Raw genomic sequence first — 8,816 nt, forward strand, 5'->3', positions numbered from 1 at the left:
GCACTGTCTCTTCAAACACGTTTTGCATTCCTAACACCACGGCACTAAAGAAATATCAGAATCCCTTAGCAGAGTAGAATTCTGCAATCCAACTCTCAGGTTTGTCGTGCTGGTAAAACATATTGTCCAAAGATCTGCAGCTGTTGCTCTTTCCTTAAGACAAAAGGCCAAGGAGTCCGTTCCGCCAGAGGCAAACCAAATCCAAGCACTGACAGGACTGCAGAGCAAAATGGCCCCGCAATGGGGCCTCGTGGCCCTGGGGCCGCCATGCCGGCCACCGCAGCGTCCGTTGGGGCCGCCACGAGCCCCTGTGATGGCAGTTGGAGCCCAGCTGTGCCAGCCGCGACGTGGCTCCGAGTGAAGAGGCCGCAGACAACAGCGCCGGAGAGACCAGAAGAAGGAAGAGGAGGCTCAGGGACCCCCCGGGATGGCTCCGCCGCCCAAACAACGGCGGCTGCCTGTCCGGAGCAGCAACACCGCCCACAGGCAGGAGGAGCCAATGGAGGTTGACCCACCCCGGGAAGAGGCGGAGCCCATGGAGGTGGATCCGCCTCGGCAGGAGGAGGAGGAGGCGATGGAGGTGGATCCGCCTCAGGCGGGGCTGCAGGGGCCCTCCAGCAGCACGGCCGGACTGCCTGCGGCGCCGTGGTGCCCGAAGCGCCGCAGGACGGCCGGGGGCTCTCCCAGAGCCCCCAAACAGGCGCCTGGCCGCAAGCGGCGCCGCCCCCGCAGCCGCCGCTAGCCACCTCCGGGGATGGGCCGGACCAGCAGCCGCTCTGGAGCCACAGGTGAGCCCGGCTTCCCAGCCCGCACCCCCGGCCCTCATGCCGGGGCATCTCCTCTGCCCTGGGGCCTGGGGAAGAGGCGAGGAGACTCGCTGCCATCTTCTGCTCGGCAGCCCCAGAACACCGGGAGTCCTCGGGAGCCACCAGACAGCGGGGGACAGCGCCGCAGACCCGAGGACAGCGCTGGAGGCGTTTGGGCACTCTCCCGAGGCCGGGAGAGGGCTCCAGTTCAAGGTAGGCTAGGCTAGGATAGGATAGGGTAGGGTAGGATAGGGGAGGGCTTGGGCAGGTCCTGGGAGGCGTGAGCAGCCTGTGGGACAAGGAGCCAGGTCTGGCTCACATGCTCAGGGAACAGCCGATCGCCAGCACTGGGGTCAGGAAGGAATTTTCCCCCGGGGCAGATTGGCCCTGGTCCCCGGGGGTTTTTTGCCTTCCTCTGCAGCATGGAGCATGACCACTTTGCAGAGCTCCTCTGGGCCCTTTTGGCTCGGTTCCTGCCTGCTGCTCAAGCACCAGGAAGATGGGCTCTCGTGCCCTGCAGCTGGGGGGAGGAAGGCTTTTTTTCCCCCAGGTGGGACAGCAAGCGTCTCCGGGGGTTTTTTGCCTTCCTCTGCAGCGCTGAGCACGGCCCCTTGCCACGGCTTCTTTGGGCCATTTGGGCTGGGTGCCTGCTGCTCCACGAGGCGGCCCTACACTTAGCTAGAACAGCGTAGAACTAAGCTAAGGAAGGCTAAAGAAGTGCAACCAACTAACCAGCCTTCAAGAAGAGAAAATAAAATTAAAATAAACACTTGTATCCCTTGTGTTTTGTGTCCTTGAAAGTGTTTTGGAGGCGGGAGGGGGGGAGAAGGGGAGAGGCGGGAGGGGGGGAGAAGGGGAGAGGCGGGAGGGGGGGAGAAGGGGAGAGGCGGGAGGGGGGGAGAAGGGGAGAGGCGGGAGGGGGGGAGAAGGGGAGAGGCGGGAGGGGGGGAGAAGGGGAGAGGCGGGAGGGGGGGAGAAGGGGAGAGGCGGGAGGGGGGGAGAAGGGGAGAGGCGGGAGGGGGGGAGAAGGGCACGGCTGCCCTGAACCCATCACCCCCTAGAGATGAAGTCCAAGGGAGACACCACTCAGCTGGCAAATATTCCAAAACCACGTTTTGCTCACAGATCTTACAGCAAGTTTTGCCCCAGCAAACAAAAGATTAAACATCAACAACAAGCAGAAATAATACTCACAAGTCTGAAACATCTTCTACGGGATTTTCCCGTACCGGCCGACACCGCCGGACCCGGCGGGCACACCCGCTGCCCCCGCTCCAGCTGCCCGCCAAGCGGCGGCGCCGGCCGCGCCACCCACGCGTGCCCACGAGCGGCCTCGCCCTCCCCGCCCGCCCGCCGGGCACAAGACGGAGCCCAGCGCAGCCCCGCCCGGGCACCGGGACAGCGCGGAAGCGTCGCGGCGCCGGTTACCGAGCGGCAGCAGCAGCAGCAGCAGCTGAGAGGGGCTGCTGCTCGCCTTGGCCGCCATGCTGGACACAGACCCGACCAATCGCTACCGCCTCCCGCAAAGACCGGCCCAGCAGCCCCGACGAGCGGATGGCAGAGCCGTCGCTCCTCGGCCCCGCCCCGTGTTCCGGCAAAGGCGGGAACGAGCGGGAGTCCCGCGGTTTGGCTGCTCCCGAGAGAGACTTGGAGGGAAAACTCTTCCCGCCCCCTGTCCCTTCTTCTCCGGCCGGGCAGCTTCCTGGAGCTGCCGCCGCTACAACCGCTGCCGACAGCCCGGTGGCCCCGCTGTGCCAGCCCACCCTTACATGGGGCTTTTTCTTGTGCGTGGAGTGTCCGGTGGAGACTTTTCAGTGCTGTGTGTCACAGCTGGTTTATGTGCTGATTTTTCTCCCACCCTATTTTCTCATTAACTCACAAGAAGGTTGTTGCAAGAAGGATTTCTGGAAACGCTTCAACACCCATAGAAGTGGCTTGGAGCCAAAAAAGCACTGTCTCCTCAAACACGGTTTGCATTCTTAACACTACAGCACTCTTTAGAAAATCGGTATTTCCACTTCTACAGCCATTGCACATTCTGTGGCGGGTCAGAGTCCAGAAGCACCGAGCCTTCCTAAGCTCTGTCCTCTGCCTCGGAGGGTGACGCTCCCTCCAGAAACGCCCCCACCTCTCAGAGGAGGGACAGCTGCTGCTGTCCCGGGGCTGCAGGCTGGACTCTCAAACGAGCCGAGTTCCCAGGGCACTCCCAACAACTCGGCTCTCGGCTCCTGGAGTGAAATGCAACCTTTGCAACCACCTGATGCCGCTGCCCTGCTGGGCTGGGCACAGGAGCCCTTCGCCGTGAGCAGGGCAGGGACATGCAACGCTGGGCTTGACTCGCTGCGGAGCTGCAGGGCTGGTGTGTCATCCTGCAGCAGGGGGGGATGAAGTGCCAGCGGGGGCAGTGACAGTGACTGTGCCAGTCAGCGCGCGCAGGCGACAGGAACAACCACGAAGCCACTAATGAAAGAAATGCAAAGAGTACAGCACGGGAAAGAGCACTGGATCAGCACCCGGTGGATTGTCCCTTTGTTTTTTGTTGACTATCAGTGTTCTTTATGGAATTATTGATTTCTTTTTACTGATGTATGGCTGGTCATTTTAATACGTTTGGGGATATTTTGGATATTAGTTTTCCTTTCTTTTACAAGGGGAAAATGGTGTGGGACAAATTTTTATTCAGACATGGTATAGGACTAACACTGTTTTTGCCAGTGCCTAACCAGACTCTATTGAATGGAGCTTGGGACTTCGTAACAGGGCTGTAGGAAGAAGTACTGGAAGTAAGGCTGGACTGGCAACAAATCCACACTGTGTTTTGGCAAAAAAGGGACACGGTTAGGCTGATTACTCCCCTGTCTTGTAGACGACAGGGACTGATTTGGGGCCAGCACCCCAAAGGCTTCCTCCCAAGGGTGCTGGGCGGAGTTGGGGTGGGCGGGGCTGCACACGCCTGGCTCTGTCACCCCCGTGTCACAATGCCAGCACCCGGCAACGCAGCACTCACAATGCCCGGAGCAGGATCAAAAGGAGCAGCCGGGTCCCGTGTCCACTGCCAGAGCCGGCCCGGGGGCAGCCCCAACACATCCCACAGGAAGCACTTGAGGAGCTGGTGGAATCACAGGGCAGGGGCTGAGGGAGGAAGAGCTTGCATGAGGCTGCTGGAGGTTCTCGACTGCAAGGTGATCTGCTGGCAGGGCCACCTTCCAAGCTCAGCTCATGGATGGAAATCCTTTTGAGCTGGATAGCAGTGGAGAGACCAAGGGAATTTCTTCTGTGCTTGGAACACCCACTGGTGTCCCACCAGGCACAGGAAGGAGTCTTGCCCCCAAGGTCCGTCAGCTCAGAGGCATTTGGGCACTCTCGGAAGTCCAGGAGATGGCTCCAGCTCAAGGGAGGACAGGATAGGGCTTGGGCAGGTCCTGGGAGGCGTGAGCAGCCTGTGGGACAAGGAGCCAGGTCTGGCTCACATGCTCAGGGAACAGCCGATCGCCAGCACTGGGGTCAGGAAGGAATTTTTTCCCCCGGGGCAGATTGGCCCTGGTCCCCGGGGGTTTTTTGCCTTCCTCTGCAGCATGGAGCATGACCACTTTGCAGAGCTCCTCTGGGCCCTTTTGGCTCGGTTCCTGCCTGCTGCTCAAGCACCAGGAAGATGGCCTCTCGTGCCCTGCAGCTGGGGGGAGGAAGGCTTTTTTTTCTCCCCGCCAGGTGGGACAGCAAGCGTCTCCAGGGGTTTTTTTGCCTTCCTCTGCAGCGCTGAGCACGGCCCCTTGCCACGGCTTCTTTGGGCCATTTGGGCTGGGTGCCTGCTGCTCCACGAGGTGGCCCTAAACTTAGTTAGAACAGCCTACCCAAACCAGCATAGAACAACTCACCGAAAACAACCTTAAAGAACCTAAACCAATCTGCCTTAAAATACTTCAATCAGCCACCAACAACCTAAGCAGAACCTTAAACAATCTACAACAAATTACCTAAACCAACCTACACCAAACAAAAGAAACCATCCTAAACCCCCTAAAACAAACCTACCCAAACCAAATGATCTAAAAAATCCTACCTAAAACAATCTAAAACTACAGAAACCGGCATTTCTCAGCCAACCTTAAGCAACCTGTAACCAAACAAGCTAAACACACCGAAACCAACCAATCTTAACCTAAAACAACCATTAAACAATCTCACACAACTTCAAAACAATCTGATCAAGGATAAAACTACCTAAAACAACCCATCTAAACCAACCTCAAAAATATGAAACCAAATGACATAACCTGACCAAAATGACCTAAAGCAAACAACCCAAAGCTAAACAGAACCACTGAAACCAGCCTACAATCACCAAGCTAAAAGCCATGCCGTGTCTCACTTGGATGTGTCTGCAGTCTTGGAAGCTTGACTACCCCAGGTTCTCCTGCTAATGGACCCTGAGCTTGTTTGCAGGTTCTCAAGCACAGCGCAGCTACCGTATCCCCTTGACCTAGCAGTGGTTCGCCTCTAGCGGGGAAGGTCGTCCTCTTGGAGCAAGGCAGGGAAACACGGGGAGCAGGGAAGGAGGAAGGGGACATCTGCTGAGACAGCAGAAACAGCCCAATCGAGCCTGGTGATTAGTTGCGGGACACAGGTCCCAGCGAGATTGCAGTCACATCCAAATCACCCAGACACAACCTAAAACCAACAAAACACAATGTCAATCTAACCAAACCACCTAAAGCACCCTCAACAACCAATCTAAACCACCCCAACCTGAAGGAACCCATCTTCAAAACATGCAACGGAAATAACACTGCCTAAAACAACCTACCAAAAAGTAACTAAAGCAACCTAAACCAAACCACCTGAACCAACCTCAACAGAAACCCTTCAAGCAACCTAAACTATGCAAACCAAACCTGCCTAAACCAACCTACCTGAAAACACAGACACCCACCAACCCACCTAAACTGCCTACTGAAAAGAAACAACCTAAAATAACCAACCAACCAACCAACCAACTTCAAATCATCTAAACAAACCTAAACCAAAGTACTGAAAACGGCCTCAACGAAAACAGCTTCACATACGCCACCTACAACAACCAACGGAAGACACTTTCAACCAAAAATCACCTACATCAAGCAACCTGAACCCACCAGCCTCCAGCAAACAGCCTCTCACAACCACCCTCAAAGAAACTGCCTCCAACCAACCTCAAACGACCGCAACAAACTGAACCAAGCTACTAAAACCAGAAACCTAAACCAAACTAACACGACCAGTGCTAAAGAATCGGCAGAAAACAGCACCAACCAAAGAACCCAACAAAACCAAGAAAAATAAACCTCCGAGGCCAAACAACATAGATCAGCGGTAAGAAAATCACATCACACAACCTAAACCAACCCACCTGAACTAACCAACCCAAACCAAGCTAAACCATCAAACCTGAAACAAGCAATCTAAGACCGCCAACCTAAACCAAGCTTCACAAACCTTAACCTAAAACAACCAGCCTGCAGTGACCTATGAACACACAACCTACCAACAACGTCATACGCTGTCAAACAACCAGTCTCAAAAAGCCTACCAAAACCAACTCATAGAAACTGACCTAAACCAACCAAATGAAACCAACTTAAAAGAAACCAACAAAACCAAAACAACAACAACAATAGAAACAACATCAACAACAAAAACAGAACACCAAAGAAGGTAGAAAGAAACAGGCAAAACCCAAACAAGTTACAGACAAAGAAAGTAGATGTAGGAAACAGCATGCAGAGATGTTGCATGGGGACCCGGTGCTTTGGAGCAGCCACTGGTGTCCTGCCAGGAACAGGAAGGATTCGCAGCTGCCACTCGGCACCTCTCCCTGCGGGCAACACCAGCGCCTGGCAGGGACCAGAGCGCTTCTCGTGCACCCTGCCCAAGAAGCACAGCAGCCAAACAAGGTGCGCAAGGCAAAACATCTGCTTGTCATCGCTACATGTGATGCTTTGCAAAAGACCCCACAGTACCACATACCTCTTCTTTTGTGCACCGTCAGTCCCGCGCCTCATTCTCAAGGTTCTCCCTCTTCAGGAACCAGGGAAAGCTTGGCCTCTATTCCTGCTGCTGCTCTCTGCAGCTCTGGGACTTGCCTTTGCCAGCCTGCAAGGGCTGTTGTTTCAAGCTAAACTGAAGAATGCATCAGCCTGCTCCTGGCTACACATGGGCTTGTGTTAAGGATTGTGAGCGTTGGCTCTGAAAAAGAGTGAGAAACAGAAATGACATGAAATAACAACACATGAAAAAACATAAAATGAAGTATATTAAAAAAATAATAAAATAAAATAAAATAAAATAAAATAAAATAAAATAAAATAAAATAAAATAAAATAAAATAAAATAGAAACACTTGTACCCATTGCGTTTTGTGTCCTGGAAAGTGGTTTTTAGGGAAGAGTGAGGGAAGAGTGAAGGAAGGGGGAGGGAAGGGGGAACGGCAGGGGGGAAGGGAAGAGAAGGCAGAAGAGAAAAGAAAGCCCTGACAGAGCCCTGAGGGCTCCATACCTGAAATTGTGCGGGTTTCACTGAAAGTGAACTCATTTTCTTCATGGAGTTAGAAACCTTTCTTTTTCACGGATCGCACAGTCATTATTTGGAATTAGTTTGAGAACACAAGATAACACCCCAGCACAGAGCTAATGTTTTTCATTGCTCTGGTCTGAGAGCCAAGGACATTCTGACTGCTCTGCCCACAGATGTGACGTATCGAGGAAGGGGGGCAGAGATGGGACAGAGCTGGACTGACATCCAGGCTGATGGATAAGAGTATTTCATCCCATTAGCGTCACGGTAATTACTGAAGGAGGGAGGGGATCTTTCTCACTCTCTCAGGCGTGCAGTGCAATCTCGATAAACTGGCCACATGCGTCAAGAAAGCTACCTGGCAACCAAACAGATCCATTGCACTCTTGTGCTCAGCACATCAAGATTTGCCCTCTAAGTCTCGGCAATTTCTTGAATATCACCAATAATCAACACAGGTTTCAAACAGCAACATGGCATGACAAAATAATACATACTTCTCTTTAAGTCCACTCCTTTTTTTCATCTTTGCCTAGACCTTCGGGAAATGTCAAACCAAACTAACTACTGAGCAGTTCAACACACAACCCACGCAAAATAAAGGCTACCGATTAGGAACCCGATGACAAGTATCAGTCGTGCAACTGCTACTCTAGGGCACGGCTGCCCTGAACCCATCACCCCCTAGAGATGAAGTCCAAGGGAGACCCCACTCAGCTGGCAAATATTCCAAAAACGCAAACACGTTTTGCTCACAGATCTTACAGCAAGTTTTCCCTCAGCAAACAAAAGATTAAACAGCAACAACAAGCAGAAATAATACTCACAAGTCTGGAACTCACAAGAGGGTTGTTGCAAGAAGGATTTCTGGAAACGCTTCAACACCCATAGAAGTGGCTTGGAGCCAAAAAAGCACTGTCTCTTCAAACACGTTTTGCATTCCTAACACCACGGCACTAAAGAAATATCAGAATCCCTTAGCAGAGTAGAATTCTGCAATCCAACTCTCAGGTTTGTCGTGCTGGTAAAACATATTGTCCAAAGATCTGCAGCTGTTGCTCTTTCCTTAAGACAAAAGGCCAAGGAGTCCGTTCCGCCAGAGGCAAACCAAATCCAAGCACTGACAGGACTGCAGAGCAAAATGGCCCCGCAATGGGGCCTCGTGGCCCTGGGGCCGCCATGCCGGCCACCGCAGCGGCCGTTGGGGCCGCCACGACCCCCTGTGATGGCAGTTGGAGCCCAGCTGTGCCAGCCGCGACGTGGCTCCGAGTGAAGAGGCCGCAGACAACAGCGCCGGAGAGACCAGAAGAAGGAAGAGGAGGCTCAGGGACCCCCCGGGATGGCTCCGCCGCCCAAACAACGGCGGCTGCCTGTCCGGAGCAGCAACACCGCCCACAGGCAGGAGGAGCCAATGGAGGTTGACCCACCCCGGGAAGAGGCGGAGCCCATGGAGGTGGATCC

At 54.0% G+C, this 8,816-nt stretch overlaps 1 long non-coding RNA gene across 1 annotated transcript; it reads left to right on the top strand.

The window, feature by feature from the left end:
- The first annotated feature begins 549 nt into the window (after positions 1 to 549).
- LOC309452288 lies at positions 550 to 1,581 on the top strand. Its single transcript, XR_014186519.1, has 2 exons — positions 550 to 788; positions 899 to 1,581. It is a non-coding gene; the product is annotated as an uncharacterized lncRNA (long non-coding RNA).
- Positions 1,582 to 8,816: the final 7,235 nt, after the last annotated feature.

Source organism: Streptopelia decaocto, assembly GCF_964273445.1.
Source record: "Streptopelia decaocto genome assembly, contig: HAP1_SCAFFOLD_353, whole genome shotgun sequence".
Lineage (NCBI taxonomy): Eukaryota > Metazoa > Chordata > Aves > Columbiformes > Columbidae > Streptopelia > Streptopelia decaocto.